The 16,598-nt window shown below is 44.1% G+C and overlaps 1 protein-coding gene across 2 annotated transcripts in view; it reads right to left on the bottom strand.

Annotated features, from left to right (window-relative positions):
• Positions 1–1,958: 1,958 nt before the first annotated feature.
• Positions 1,959–16,598, bottom strand: part of kalrna (kalirin RhoGEF kinase a) — a 204,053-nt gene continuing 189,413 nt past the window's right edge. Inside the window, exons 68-70 of one of the 2 annotated variants that reach the window (XR_009769551.1) lie at positions 11,505–11,565; positions 11,241–11,408; positions 1,959–4,753 (exon numbers count right to left, since the gene is read on the bottom strand). The gene's annotated coding sequence lies outside the window, so the exon portion shown is untranslated. Of the gene's footprint in view, positions 4,754–11,240; positions 11,566–16,598 lie in introns of both variants that reach the window. The other variant, XR_009769550.1, reaches the window with a different exon arrangement.

Here is a 16,598-nt window from a genome sequence, read left to right as displayed (position 1 = left end):
ATGTATTTGTCTTTGATATAGTGAAGTACCACGTGGTTCATTGACCTTTTTTTTTTTTTTTTTTTACAGCCTGTTCCAAGTAGCTGTCACATATAAAAAAAATATTACTTTGGCCCCATCCTGTGCCATGTTGGGGCCAAGGGACTATGTTGAAGTGAAGGGAGACGCTTCATTTTGTCAGGCCATAACCTTGTAAAAAAAAAAAATTAAATAAATAAAATAAAAAGTGCTTTGTTTACAGTAGTATACTGTAAGTGTGACAGCAGCTACCATTTTAGACACAAGAGCTGCATATCGTGCATCTGCACAATGTAATTTCTCTGCTTTCTTTGCCCAAAATAATCTAAAAAGACAACCCTTGGTGTTTTCCAGTGTTTATTAAATCCATCCATTTTCTATACAGTGGTTTTCTATGATCGCCAGCCAATTGCAGGACATAGACATAGACAAACAATTCATACTCACATGCACACAATTGAGAGTCTTCAATTAACCTTGCATGTTTTTGGAATGTGGGAAACTTGGAAACTTCACGCGGGAGGGCCTGAGTCGGGATTTGAACCCAGAATCTTTCGACCGTGAGGCAGGCTGCTAAATAATAAATATTCATAAATTTGACTTTGTCCTATTGTTATTCTTTTGTTTGCATCTTGGCAAATACGGGCAGTGGAAGAAACTTTAGGAAGCGGTTACCTGATCATCTTCAAACTGTCAGGGGTTATTGTTCAATATCAGAGCAAGAACAATACTCATTTGATAGCCTGTGGATTCAAATGCTTGCGCTAACTAGGATATAGTGTCAACTTCGGTGCATTGTGGATTTACGGAATACATCCTTCTGCTGAGCAATGGGACATCTGTTTCCGTTTTTGTCGAACTGTCATCTTTTCATCTAATCTCTGCATATATCTCTTTTGTGTGCTGTAATCCATCTTTATGACAACACAATTGCAGTCTTGCTTTTATCCCGCCGGCTTTGTATCAATATTACTGTCACCACGTCGTACCAGGCCACAATTACTACAGTGTCAAACATATTCTCTCAACGCAGACTGTCACCATCATAGAACCTTTATTACCAGTCTTTTAAATAACATTTGACATTATTAACAGTCATATACTGTATAATAAAATGAAGCAAAACTTCAATAGTAAAAAACGTAATAGTAAAAGTAAAACTAGTCCCCATTTGTAGAGAGAACAGAAAGGTTTGCCAAGCGAAGTCACCACTGTCACCTAGTGGCGTTTGCGTGTGTCAGTTGTTGTGTGTCTGTTGTACTATTAAAGTACAGGGGACCCTCTGTCAGCGAACTTCAATCCATGATGCCGTTCAAAAACCAAACTATTCAGCAACTGAAGCATTGCCTCTCATTGAAATGAATATAAATTGAATTAATCCGTTATAGCTCCAGAACAAAGTTGTTTTTACCTTTTTTTTTTTGAAATCTCTCTCTGAGTAATAGGCTCCAGCGCCCCGCGACCCTAACCAGGATAAGCGGTGTTGAAAATGGATGGATGGATTATCTCTGAGTAGTTAAAAAGTTTTTATTCTGATTTTCACCCTATTTACAATATTTTGGCCGTGATAATATTTGGCTTGTTGTTTTTGTGTGCACCTGTGACCAAGTAACCTGGAACAATAGCTCAGTAAGCTCTCTCCTGCGTTTGTTTTCCCCCGCTCTTTTAACTTTTGTATTTGTTTTGTGTCACGCTAAACCATTTGCAACATTACAGCTTTTTAGCTGTCATATTTTTGGAGTGGGAAATACCGGCATTATTGGACTTGTTTTTTCATTGGTGAGCCATCCATATGGAAAATATTGTTACCACTGTATAGTATATGTTGTTAGATTAAGGATGAGTGTTGATGTTACCTGAATTTCTTTTTCCCTTTTGTTTGCAATGTTTCACCAACAACTGTGAAGAGCCGCACCCCTAAAATGGAGCCGGCCGTCACCCCATAGGAAATATGGAGAAGGTAGAGAGCTGGCACAAAAGTGAAGGAAAGTGAAGCAAGAGAGAGGATGAAATGGGATAGGAGATTTGAACTATTCCTTCTATTGATCATTTTAGCGAATGTGAGGTTACTCGCTAATTAACTAATAGCTGTTAGTAAACTACAATCGTTTGTTTACATTTAACCAGGGGCGGTCCAAGGTTGAATGCCACCCTGTGCAAAACCCCACTTTTAATACATATTTTACAGAGATGTAATGTCAAAACACAATACAAAACCATTTTTCATAGCATTTTGTTTGTTTTGTTTTTGGGCATGTTGCCGCCACACCAGCCATGCCGCCTTTGTCCTGCAGCACATATTACACATGCCAGAAACTGTCCCCGCATTCAACCTTCAGTTGCTAGCACTGCCGCTACCATTAGTGATGTCATGCACGCTGTGATTGCGATATGACAACTTCACCATCTTTGCGCCCTCAAACTGGTCAGTAGAGACTTCAATCATGTTCCTATCTATCATATACTAATATCTTTACACAACACGTTAGACTGAGAAACGAGAGGGGACCTGAACTTCCTGTATACCAAATGCCAATGTGACTGGAGCTTCTCTTCGTTCCTCCTCTGTGGCGTTCACAACTGCATATACCAAGAGAACAGCAACAGGCCACTAGCAGAACAGTAGGCGACCAACATAATATGTAAAGCACTTTGTTACTGTTAAGGATGCATCACTGCACGAAAACTGTTGAACAATAGGGTATATGCAACAAACTTCTGCATTCAGCAAAACAGAAGAAAGCACTTCTTTCCGATTCAGGTAAATGCGAAGCCCTATTGCAGGAGACCAGGACAAAGCACCTGTCGGAACTTTAAACATCTACACTGGCTTTTGTTTAACACGTCTTCAAGAGCCACCAAAGATAATAATATTCAATGTTTAGGCTTCATTCGTGTTTAATGCAGCCCTATGGGGGGCACAAGCCAATGCAGTTTGCATGCAGAGGGTTGTGTCAGGAAGCAAATCCGACTTAAAACTTTGCCAAACAGATGAGCGCTCATCTAAAGAATTCCATATCGGATCGGTCGTGGTCCAGGTTAACAATGTCCACCATCGGCAGCGTTAACCTACAGGGCGCCGGTTTAAATTCAGCTACTGTTGGTTGAAGACGAAGGAGCAGTGGAAGGCGGGTCCTTAGGAAAAAAGAGAAGAGGAAAGCACAGAGCCTAGAATTTAATGTGGTGACTTTGAATGTTGGGACAATGACAGGAAAAGCTCAGGAGTTGGTTGACATGATGATTAGGAGAAAGTTTGATATATTGTGTGTCCAGGAGAGCAGGTGGAAAGGCAGTAAGGCTAGAAGTTTAGGGGCAGGGTTTAAATTATTTTACCATGGTGTCAATGGTAATGGAGTAGGGGTTATTTTAAAGGAACTGTGAGCTAAAAATGTGGATTACATCTTGTGCAGACGATGTATTCTGAAGGAGGTTACTGACTGTGAGGTTGTGGTAGGGGAGGGTGTGGCTCGACAGCTTAGGATGGTGATGTGTAAGATGCCTCTAGTGGTGGGGAGGATGATTAAGAAGACAAAGGCAGGTGAAAGAACCATGTGGTGGAAGCTGAGAAAGGAAGATTGTTGTGTGGCTTTTTGAGAAGAGGTGAAACAAGATCTCGGTGGAAAGGAGGAGCTTCCAGAAGACTAGACCACTACAGCCAAGGTGCTCAAAGAGACAGACAGGAGAATACATGGTGTATCTTTTGGTCGGAATGGGGAGAAGGAGACATGGTGGTGGAACCTCAAAGTACAGGAAATTGTACAAGAGGTCAGCTAAGAAGAAGTGGGACACTGAGAGGACTGAGGAGAGAAGAAAGGAACAGATGGAGGTGGAACGTAGGGAGAAGGTAGAGGTGGCAAAGGTCAAACAAGAGACATATGATGACATGTATGACAGGTTGTAGTGATATTAGAGGTTGTGCCGAGTCTTCGAGGCGTGTGTCGAGTAATGAAGGGGGCGTGTCCACAAAGCGCATATCGAGGCTTGCTTCATTTAGGGGAGGAGCTGGAAGTGATGAAGTCTGAAGCCTCCCTGCCTGGCTGTACCACGTGACCAATTCAGGAAGCGCTTCAGAGTTTGCCACAAAATTTGACAGCAACATAAACCCCTCATGCTGGCTCCATTCAAAAAAGTCGAGGTCAGCTCAGAGTTTGTGTAGTTTTTATAGGCTACGAGAGTTTGGAGAGTGTTTTCAGCATAGAGTTTGGACATAGCTTGGGCAGTAGATAGCGAGCGATTACAGCTTACGTCACTCCTTGGAATCCTTGGAAATGGGCTGCTGCCCGATAACCCGGCACCCTGGTCTAATAGCCCAGCCGTTAGTGCACTTGACTCTCAACCTGTGGTATGGTGGTCACCTGAGTTCGAACCACAAGCAGCAACATGCTGCATAAGTAACTGTTATTGAGACTTATCAATTACATTTGTTTATTAAAAACTGCATTTTCCACATTTCTTTTTTTATTAAAAGGGAAGGTATTTTTTGTTCAACATTATGTTGGAAAATTACTTGGTCAAACATTGTTTTGTAATACATAGTCATTCACAAGAGTCAAAAAGACGCAAAAATGCAACGCAGCACATACTGTATGTGGTAAAGATACAGCTGGCTGTGATTATGCACATGGCCAGCAGGTGGTTCATCAAGAAATGAACCATTACTCGAACCAATGGCTGAAGTGTTACAATGCTTCATGAAGCTTCATCTTGTGCCCCAGAACAAGGGTGAAGTGTCGAGCTGTGGGAACAACAGAGGATTAAAGTTGATGAGCCACACAATGAAGTTATGGGAAAGAGTATTGGAGGCAAGACTCAGGACAGAAGTGAGTATTTGCGAGCAACAGTATGGGTTCATGCCAAGAAAGAGTACCACAGATGCATTATTTTCCTTGAGGATGTTGATGGAAAAGTACAGAGAAGGTCAGGAGATACATTGTTTCTTTGTAGATCTAGAGAAAGCCTATGACAGAGTACCCAGAGAGGAACTGTGGTACTGCATGCGGAAGACTGAAGTTGTATATTGAAGAAATATGTTAGAAAAAGCAAAAGCATTTTTCAAATTTCTGATACAGTGCTTGTGTTGGGGACATGCGCGCGCGGGCACACACACACACACACACACACACACACACACACACACACACACACACACACACGGTATACAGTATACCCGTGAATAATGTATACCCGCGATTAATGTGATTAATTAGAAGTTAATTTTCTATGCAAGCTAGTTTGAAATTCAGTTCACCATTCCAAAAATGAACCAGTTCAGTTCCGTATTCATAATTCAAAATTTTGAACAAAATTCACCATTCCAAAAATGAACTAGTTCATACTGTAGTTATTTTCTGTTTTTTCTCAATGTTGCTGATGGGCTATTCCCCTTAAAACACTGGTATTTTATTTTCCAATTGTTGCCACCCATTCAGTCCACACGTAGCCAGTTACAGCTTTTCTCAAATCTCAAAACAAGAGGAAAAAAATGTGTTGCCTTAATGGTCTTTTTTTTTAAATGAGGAATTAAAACAAAAACAGGAATTTTGTCCCTAATATGCAAATAAAAACACGCAACACAGTATGGCAGGAACGGTGGTGGAAGGACATTGATAACTTTGCATTCCTCGCAGCTCTGGCTGACTATCCATTCATTCATCCATTTTCCATTCCTCTTCTCCTCACTAGGGTCGCTGGTGTGTTGGAGCCTATCCCAGCTGACTCTGGGCGAGAGGCGGGGTACACGCTGAACTGATCGCCAGCCAATCACAGGGCACATATAAACAATTCGCATTCACATTCACACCTACGGGCCATTTAGAATCGCCAATTAACCTACCAATCATGTTTTTGGGAAGTGGGAGGAAACAGGAGTAGCCGGAGAAAACCACACAGACGAGGCCGGATTTGAACCCGGGTCCTCAGAACTGTGAGGCAGATGTGCTAACCAGTCGGTCACCGTGCCGCCCTGGCTGATTATACAGACAAAATATTATAAGATATAAAATTATTGTATCTGTTATATTGCAAAATAAATGAATTGCATATCATGACAGTGTGTCCATACAGAGTTTTAACTAAAGCATTATGATACTTTTATTTTTTTTCCCCTAGTAATCAATTTTTACAATTATGGACTGTATTATTCAAGCAGTGTTGAAAATGGATGGATGGATGGATGAAGTCGTTCAGGTACAACACTGCCAGTGATTTTTAACTGGTGTCACCCTGGGACCCGCATTTTCCTATTGTTTCAAAGTCGCGACCCACTTTTAAAGAAGTTAAGAACAATGAAGCATTTTTTTGTTTAAAAAAAAATAGCCTCAGAAAACATGTACGGTTTGTTATATTTTTAAAATGCCATTTAATTTGACATACCGCCAAAAGCCTATTTCTATCAATCAATCAATCAAACTTTATTTATATAGGACTTTTCATACATGTAATGCACCCCAAAGTGCTTTACATGAATTTAAATCAATTAAAAGCAACCCCCCCCCCCCCCGAAACACTTGTCCACAGGGACACAGACACGCACACACATACAGGTGAAAATAAGTTGTAATGACCTGAAACATACATGCTCACAGACATCCTAGTAAAAACACAATACCTACTGTAAATTACCTAATAAACCTGAGACTGGGCACCAAGCATCCAGGTGATGAAGCACCATCTCAAAGGCTATTACTAGCCATGTTCCCCATTAGCCAGAGGCTGAGTTGCCCTGTATTTGTCCATCCATCCATCCATCATTCTCCGGGGGAACCACGACAGAGTCTCTCCAGGGTGTCCTGCGTCACAGTATGGACCGGGGTCTCCTCCTGGTGGGACATGCCCGGAACACCTCACCAGGGTGGCATCCACGAGGCATCCCAATCAAATGCCCGAGCCACCTTATCTGGCTCATCCATTGCGGAAGAGCAGCGGTTCTACTATGAGCCCTTCCCGGACGACCGAGCTTCTCACCCGTTCTCCCCGTTCTCCAAGGCTGAGCCGGGAAACCCTGAAAAGGAAACTCATTTCTTGTTCTTTCGTTCACGACCCACAGCTCGTGACCATAGGTGAGTGTGGGAACATAGATCGACCGGTAAATAGAGAGCTTCGCCTTTGGGCTTAGCTCCTTTTTCACCACTGATATGACTGATATAAAGTCTGCATCACTGCAGACGCTGCACCGATCCGCCTGTCGATCTCCCGTTTCATTCGTCCCTCACACTTGAACTCCTCCTCTGGGGGCAGGATCTCATCCCTGACATGGAGATTTCCCAAGGGACAAAGTCGAATGCCTTCTCCAAGTCCACAAAACACATGTATACTGGTTGGGCGAACTCCCATGCACCCTCGAGGACCCTGCTGAGGGTGTAGAGCTGGTCCACTGTTCCATGGCCAGGACAAAAACCACACTGCTCCTCCTGAATCTGAGATTCGACTGCCAATCCAGACGCATTGTCCCCTATGTCCACTCGATGTTGCAGAGGCATGTCAACCAGGACAGCCCCACAACATCCAGAGCCTCATCCACCCCCCGGGGGATTGGACCTCGGTGACCTCAACCCTAGAGAGAGTCCGCCTCAGAGAACCCAGACTCTGCTTCCTCATGGGAAGGCATGTCGGTGGAACTGAGGAGGTCTTTGAAGTATTCTCCCCAACGACTCACAATATCTCAAGTCGAGGTCAGCACCTATCCCCACTATACACAGTGTTGATGGTGCACTGCTAACCCCTCCCGAGACGGCGGATGGTGGACCAGAATTTCTTCGAATCCGTCCAGAAGTCGTTCGCCATGGCGACCACCAAAGTTGCGTTCCACTTGACCAGCCAGCACCCATCAGCTGCCTCAGGAGTCCCACAGGCAAAAACATGCCTGATAGGGCTCCTTCTTCAGCTTGACGGCATCCCTCACCGCCGGTGTCCAACAATGGGTTTGGGGACACCAACCACCTTACGGCCACAGCTCAGGTCGGCCGCCTGAACAATGGAGGCGCAGAAGATGGTCCACCCAGTCTCAATGTTCCCCCTCCCCCAGGATGTGAGTGTAGTTCTGCCGGAGGTGAGAGTTGAAACTCCTTCTGACAGTGGACTCTGCCAGAGGTTCCCAGCAGACCCTCACAATATGTTTGGGCCTGCCAGGTTGGGCCGGCATCTTCTCCCACCATCTGAGCCAACACACCGCCGGGTGGTGATCAGTTGACAACTCTGCCCCTCTCATCACCCGAGGGTCCAAGACATGCGGTCAGTGACACCATCACAAAGTCGATCATCAAACTGCGGCCGAGGGTTTCCTGGTGCCAAGTGCACATATGGATAGCCTTATGCTTGAACATGGTGTTCATTATAGGCAATCTGTGATGAGCACAGAAGTCCAATAACAGAACTCCACTCTGGTTCTGATCACGCCACTGTCATTGCCCATGTGAGCATTGATGTTACCCAGCAGAATGATGGAGTCCCCAGAGGCACCCAGCACCCCCTCCAATGACTCCAAAATAGGGTGGTTCCTCTGAACTGGTGTTTTGTGCATAGGCATAAACAACAGTCCCAAAGGAGGCAGGTGACTACCCTCTCCTCCACCGGGGTGAACCCCAATGTACAGGCATCGAGTTGGGGGGCAATAAGTATACCCACACCTGCTTGGTGCCTCTCACTGTGGGCAACTCCAAAGTGGAAGAGAGTCCAACACCTCTCGAGAGGACTGGTACGAGAGCCCAAGCTGTGTGTGGAGGTGAGACCTACTACATCTAGTCGGAACTTCTCGACCTCACGCATCAGCTTGGGATCCTTCCCTGCCAGAGAGGTGATGTTCCACATCCATAGAGCCAGCTTCTGTCGCCGGGGATTGGACCACCAAGGTACCTGCCTTCGGCCACAACCCAGCTCACACTGCACTCGACCCCTATGGCCCCTCCCACAGGCGGTGAGCCCGTGGGAAGGGGGACGCTCGTTACCCTTTCGGCTTTGCCCGGCCGGGCCTAATGGCCCACCAGGCACTTGTCTTCGAGCCCTATCTCCAGGCCTGGGTCCAGAGGAGGGCCCCGGTGACCTGCGTCCGGGCAAGGGAAACCTAGATCCATTTCTTTTATTCATCATAGGGAGTCTTTTAGCCATGCTTTGTCTGGTCCCACACCTAGGACCTGTTTGCTATGGGTAACCCTGCCAGGGGCATATAACCCCAGACAATTTAGCACCAAGGATCACTGGGACACACAAACAACTCCACCACGATAAGGTGACGGCTCAAAGAGGGGCCTGTATTTGTTTACATAGTAAAATAGTGACTAGGACACAATAGAGTAACATTTCCTGTCGCTTATCTATGTTCCATGTTCCTCTATACTGGTAATGCAAAAAACATCACAATACGAATACGGCCAATGTATTCTTTTTTTACTGGCTGACCTACCCAAAATGGGTCCACGGCGCACTTTTGGGTCCCAACCCACCACTTGAGAATCACTGGTATATACTGCATTTGCATGAATGTTGCATGGCTCATTCCATTCTGTACTACATAATGCATGTTGCCTGGGTCACATGTCCGACACTGATTCTTCCATCCCCTACTTACTTTTGACATTTGTGCATCGTTGCACTTTAAATTCTCTCCTTGCGTGTCACACACACACACACACACACACACACACACACACACACACACACACACACACACACACACACACACATGCGTGCGCATGAGTTTTGGCTTGCTGGCAGTTTTCTTGACTTGTTGCTTCCATGGAGTGATTGTGAATGTTGTCCATCATTCACTACGATGTGCAATGATGTACGACCCAGAGTTACAATCCTCAATTTATTGCTTTCATTGTGACTTAGACCCTATACTGCGCTGTCATTGACATGTTTGGAGTCTTAAAACCACAGTGGTTTCAGGAAAGAAAAGATCAGGAGAGAAAGCTGAGGAGAAACATTTTACTTCATGTTCATCAATTACACAACCGATTGAAACTCCATCAACAAAGACCAAAGGTGAGATGATAGGCAGAGCCTCAAATGTCTTAATGGTTCTGCCTCACCTCTGTGAGCTGCTCCATCCCTAAATGCCAGCCTTAAGTCTCAGCCAAAGCTCAGAGCTGTTTCTATTGCTGGTCCAAGATCCCTCACTGTCCATTTTTAAAACCTGCCTTCAAACCCATTTTTATTCCTTAGTTATCAACTTAGCACAAATCAGACTCTGCCCTTATTTTAGTTTCTCTTTTTTATCAAACTTTATTAATGTTTTTAATAGTATTATGTTATATATAGCACTTTGTTTCCGGTTTGGTGGTTTTTAAAATAGTCTATAAATAAAATTGCCTTGAGTGGGAACCAAGTCAATTGAGTTGATTGGGGGGGGGAAGAAAAAAGAAGCAGCGTTATCCCAGTAGAGCGGAGAAGAAGAGATGGTGAGAGGAAAACAAACCAAAATCTCAACCTTTTTCATGGTGACACCACAGCAGGAGCCAGACACACTTGCCAATAGCAGTAGCACTGCTGTCAGTGTCAGCCGAGGAGGAGAGAGTCGCGATGTCGTGGACAGCGACACAAGTGACGCTTTTAAACACCAAGATGTGAGTATTAAAGTGGTTGCAATGATAAACGATATTAAATGTTGATGAATTTTCTTATCAATGACAGTATATGCACTGAGATGATATGCTTGTTAGATCATTTTCAAGAATTTTTTTTTTAGGACTTCCTCCAGCTCAGGAAATAATAGAATTTTCCCAAATTCACACTTTTGATTTGACGTTCAACATTAATATTCAATATCTTTACAGTACACGAAATGTGGAGGTTGCCCTTTGGCGCTCAGTGAATAAACATGCTCCTGATTAAATACGTTTAATATGTATTAGCTTATAAGCACTGCAGTAATAATTTCCCTTTTTTCCTGTTTGGGTTTCATAATGACAGTTTTCTTTTAATCAAGAAAAACATGGGCTTGCTTTTTGCTGCTAATCACTTGCATTTGTGTCAATTTGATCCATGCTGTTTTTTTTGTTTGTTGTTGTCATGTTTGACCTCATTGAGTCCACAACATCTGCTTCTGATTCCTCCATCCATTTTCCGTACTGCTTATCCTCACTAGGGTCGCGGGCGTGCTGGAATTTAAGGAAAGAGGCGGGGTACACCCTGAACTGGTCGCCAGCCAATCGCAGGGCACATATAAACAAACAACCATTCACACTCACATTGACACCTACAGGCAATTTAGAGTCTTAACCTACCCTTCATGTTTTTGGGATGTGGGAGGAAATCGGAGTCCCTGGAGAAAACCCACGCAAGCACGGGGAGAACATGCAAACTCCACACAGGCGGGGCCGAGATTTGAACCCCGGTCCTCAGAACTGTGAGGCAGACGTGCTAACCAGTTGGTCACCATGTCACCCTTGCTTCTGATTGAAAACATAAAATAGTCAACATGCTCTCTGTCTCTTGTGCTAATAGCCTTCATGCGATACTAACATCAAATCACAACATGTTGCACTGACTTGACACACTGACTGGTCCTGGTTTTCAAAAGAGACAGTCCAGCGAAGGGCCCAGTATTAGCTGTAAAACAAAAGCATATTTGAAATGGAGTGACAAGGAGTAACAACAAGGAACAGATGCTGTACAGGGAGGGCATCAAACACAGAGAAACTTCAACTTGAAAAAACCTACAGGTTTTCACTCATCAAAAGTATTTATGACCTCCTGCAAACATTTAACAGATGTTTAGGTGAGTATGTCAGTTCATTTTATGTCTTAACAGGTTTGTTGTCCTACTTCTTTCTTCAAAACAATATACAAAATTCCTTCATCGAGGCGCTTTGTACTTTTTTTTCCCTGAAGCTCACCCTCATCTTGTCTCTCTCTCCAGCTACAGTAGTTCCATAGATAGTGTGTGCATCAGGATTTCATGCTTCAAAGCCCATTGACATTGTGTTCCTTCAGGTGTGCGCACCTTGGCCACCAGCAGGCAGTATAATACATCCATCCATCCATCCATCCATCCATTTTCTTTACCGCTTATCCTCACTCGGGTTGCGGGCTGCTGGAGCCTATCCCAGCTATCTTCGGGCGGGAGGCGGGGTACATCCTGAACTGGTCGCCAGCCAATCGCAGGGCACAGAGAAACAAACAACCACTCGCACTCAATTTCACACCGATGGGCAATTTAGAGTCTTCAATCAACCTACCATGCATGTTTTTGGAATGTGGGAGGAAACTGGAGTGAGTACCCGGAGAAAACCCACGCAGGCACGGGGAGAACATGTAAACTCCACACAGGCGGGGCCGGGATTTGAACCCCGGTCCTCAGAATTGTGAGGCAGATGTGCTAACCAGTCGGCCAAAGTGCCACCGTTATAAATTATTTAAAACAAATTACTTTACAGGAGAAAAACAGTATCTTAAGTAACTAGTACTGATCAATATTGTATCCGTATATGGATTGCTCTCCTCCATTTGAGATGACCACAAGTTTCTTATTTGTGTGGAAGAACCTTGCAATAGAATGTATGTGTTTTCAAAACAAAAGAGCAATTGACCACAAATGCTTTTCATTGGACAGCGATAATCTTTTTGGGGATTTATTTTTCCATTTGAGCAATTTCACATTCAAATGTTAAAGTATTTTAGATGTGTTAAATCGATTACATTTGATGTACAGTATTTCCATTTTATTGATACATCAATATATATATATATATATATATATATATATATATATTGATGTATATATATATATATATATATATATATTGATGTTGGCCATGGCTTGAAGTATTTTTTTTGGTGAGACTGTGCACATGGCATGCTAAAACTGTGTGCGTGGGTGCGTGCGCGCGTGTGCGTGTGTGTCGATGGGAAAAAGCCTCCCCAAAGGCTGACACATTCACTGGCCCTTGATATGGTAAACAGCCACATGAATGTCGACAAAAGCGCCGAAAGCACCTTAAAGACGCAGCAGGCTTGGGAAGTGGCAATATATCAGGTCAGCGTGCGTGTCCGTGTGTAGTGCTGTCGTGCTGTGCCGCATTCACTGCAATACAGTGGGACCTCTCGTCAAGTCAAACGATCTGAAAGTCGAACAATTTGGAGTTCAGCAAAAAAAAAATTCTGAAAAAAACAAATGCCTCAAGTTAAAATTCCCTCTAATGTAAAAATAAATGTCTTGTGCATTTTACACAAGAGAGAAGAGTGTTCTTAACAACCCTCCCAAATTTGAATTTATTATATCTATATGACCCAGCCCTTGCAGACGTGCTAACCAGTTGTCCACCGTGCTGCTGACTTTGTCTTTGTAAATAAATGAATATATAAATAAATGTAGTAGCCCGCGATGACAATGTTATTTATTGTTCTCAAATTTGTAGTGGAACTGGGTAATGATTCAGGCTCATGTCCCTATTGCGTTTTCCAGCTGATAAATCACATCGGTAGTCATCTGCAAGCTTCTGTTGCCTATTTCGGTATGTCATCTCAACAAAATAGAATTAATATATTCTAATCTAAATTGCCCGTAGGTGTGAATGTGAGTGCGGATGGTTGTTTGTTTATATGTGCCCTGCGATTGGCTGGCAACTAGTTGAGGGCGTACCCCGCCTCCTGCCCGACGATAGCTGGGATAGGCTCCAGCGCTCCCGAAACTCTTATGAGGATAAGTGGCCGGAACATGGATGGGTATTCTAATTTATTTAAATATACCTGTAGATTTACCTCAAAGACTGTCTGCAGTCAGGTTGGCATTACAAATGTGAATCAGTTCTAATTGCCTCACTTGGATAAAGGGTTTGGTTTTGAAGGTATCAAAAATATTTGAAATTTAGATCAAGATATTAAATAAGACATTGAACGGTTGAAAGACCAGCATTTTTTTAGATCCCGTTGGTGTCGGTAATGCACAACATAAGCCTCATTTGCTTAAGCTACCCTGAACTAATTAGTGCTATGGAAACACCAACCAGGCGGCACCGTGTCCGACTGGTTAGCACGTCTGCCTCACAGTTCTGAGGACCGGGGTTCAAATCCCGGCATCGCCTGTGTGGAGTTTGCATGTTCTCCCCGTGCCTGCGTGGGTTTTCTCCAGGCACTCCGGTTTCCTCCCACATCCCAAAAACATGTGTGGTATGTTGATTGATGACTCTAAATTGCCATTAGGTGTGAATGTGTGCGCGAATGGTTGTTTGTTTCAATGTGCCCTGCGATTGGCTGGCGAGCAGTTCGGGGTGTACCCCGCCTCTCGCCCGAAGATAGCTGGGATAAGCTCCAGCACACCCGTGACCCTAGTGAGGAGAAGCGGTACAGAAAATGGATGGAAGGATGGAAACACAAACCACATGGTTTGCCACTGTTATGCCATCTGACCTTTCCACTGCGCTGCCCTGCGCTGCTTGGCTCTGGTCGAATTAGCAGCACTCAAGGCATGAAGCCCCGGCGGAGGAGGCTTCGGCCCGGCCTCCCACCTCCACCTTTTAAAAAAACGTATTTTGCAATAAGAACAACTTGTCATGGATTGTGTTCCACAGAGATTCCGTTGTACTTGTACCACTCCTGTAATTGAATGAGAAGCAAAATACTGGAGTAGAAGAACTCCTAATATGATGCAGTACAGTGAAACCTGATGTTTGTGGGAGATAGGGACCTGTCGCCAACAGCGAAAATCCGCAAGACATGGCTTTGGCCTGAGGACAAACACAGGGAATAGTTGAATTTTTTAGCAAATAGGGTCCCCCAAAAATCTGCCAATAGGCAAATGCCGAACCACAAATGTGCAGGGGTTGCTGTTGTACGTGAACTACCACCACATTAATGAAAAAGCCACGTGCGACACCGCTTAATCTCGTCAATGTCGGATCGGAGAGTCCATCGGAGACACACTGAGTTGTTATCACGTCGCTCTCACTTCCCTGTGACCTTTCACTTCTTGGATTCATGAGTCTGTGTTGTCATCCCTCCTTGCCTTTATTGCCGTCTGCTCTTTCCGCACGCAGCTTGTCTTTACACACACACACACACACGCACACGCACCCACACACACACACTCCAGTCATACTGTGAATAAATCATAGTAAAAGGTTCCTGAATAATGCATTGAGTCCAGATGCGAGATGTGTGTGCGCGCGCGTGCCTTTGAGATGTAAGGTCTCAATAAAAAGAAAACAAGGCATTTATAACACACACACACACCTGTTCCAGGATGACAAACAAGGAAGGTCTGAGAAAGATCCGTTTCAATGAATATTCCACCTGTTTTTCCTTTGAGTCGAGTAACAGTGAGTGATAAAAGTCTGTTTTCTCAGTGGTGTTTTCAATTCTGACGTATTACAGATGACTGTTGTGTATGTTTCCAGTGTTAATAATCTAAAACCCCGTAAAAGTGTCGATGAAGCCGCAGCAAACAAGAACTGAGGCTTTTTCCGCATCACAGCACATCGTAGCAATACCATGCGACTATATCCCCCTTGTGGCTGTAAGAAGTATAGGCAATAATGTCATTGCAATCTGATCGGATACCGAGTATGAACTTTGAGGCTATGACTTTTCTCTTATGCCTGGATGAGACTACAAGATTTTAGCCAAGTTATTGGCCTGATTTGATCTGACGAAAAAGTTCAATACAGTGTGTCCCGGCTTTTAAAAAAACTAAACAACATCCTGGTAGAACATTTAAAGCAATCCTGGAAACAAAACCTATGAAACATCACGGCATCAGAAGGCAGGGACGCACAGTCGCACACAAATTCTCATTCATTACTGTCAAAGAGACGCGATGGGAATCGGGATGAAATGAATAAATGAACAGATGAAGGGAGGAGGAGGAGGAAATAGAATAACAAAATAGTGGAATAAAGTTGAAGACTTGAATTTGCGTATCTCTTTTACGTTTTTCTGAAGGGGGTATTTTCAACTCATTGGCACTTTGGGCTATGAAAGAGGGGGTCAGGCTCTTAGGGACAAAACATCCGTTGTAGCGGTGTGTTCCCGCCAGCAAAAGGCATCCAATGCCGCCCTAAGCATGAGTGGCAGGAGCGGCGACCTTCCAAAAAAAGCTTCGACTTCTAGTCCTCGCGACACAAAGCGGACTGCCGCCTCCTCCTTCTCGTCACACTGGCTTACGCTTTCATGTCTCTCCAAAAGCTAAACGCACGCTTTTCCGAAAAGACAAACTAAACACTGACTTTGTTGAAAGTGGAGGCCTGCGCCAACCTGTTTGCTATGGAACAACGGAAAACCACAACAATGATGACAACCTTTCCAACTGAAATTCTTCCTTCAAACGGCAATTTTTACTGTGAAAGGAAAGTTCTTGTTCAGGTTCAGCGTGAGGTTCATGTGCCTACCCACTCGAGAGTTTCAAATTAAACAACCGCATAAATATTTGACCTGCCTATTTTGGAAAATGTGTGAGTCTGAGCGAGGCTCTTACATAACATAATACCTGCCCCGACACTGGGTTTCTCAACCCATGACTTGATTAGCTAGTCTGGGGCAAAGATCCAGAGCCACTTTCAAGAAACAGCCGCCTAACTGCAGTGAAACACTCACAGGGACTATCATGCAGAAGCACCTACCACTACCAGTGTCGTGGCTTGCAAAGG

This window comes from Phycodurus eques, chromosome 12 (assembly GCF_024500275.1).
Source record: "Phycodurus eques isolate BA_2022a chromosome 12, UOR_Pequ_1.1, whole genome shotgun sequence".
In the NCBI taxonomy this organism is placed as follows: domain Eukaryota; kingdom Metazoa; phylum Chordata; class Actinopteri; order Syngnathiformes; family Syngnathidae; genus Phycodurus; species Phycodurus eques.
The sequence above is the reverse complement of the archived record's forward strand: the minus strand, read 5'-3'. Positions and strand labels throughout refer to the sequence as shown.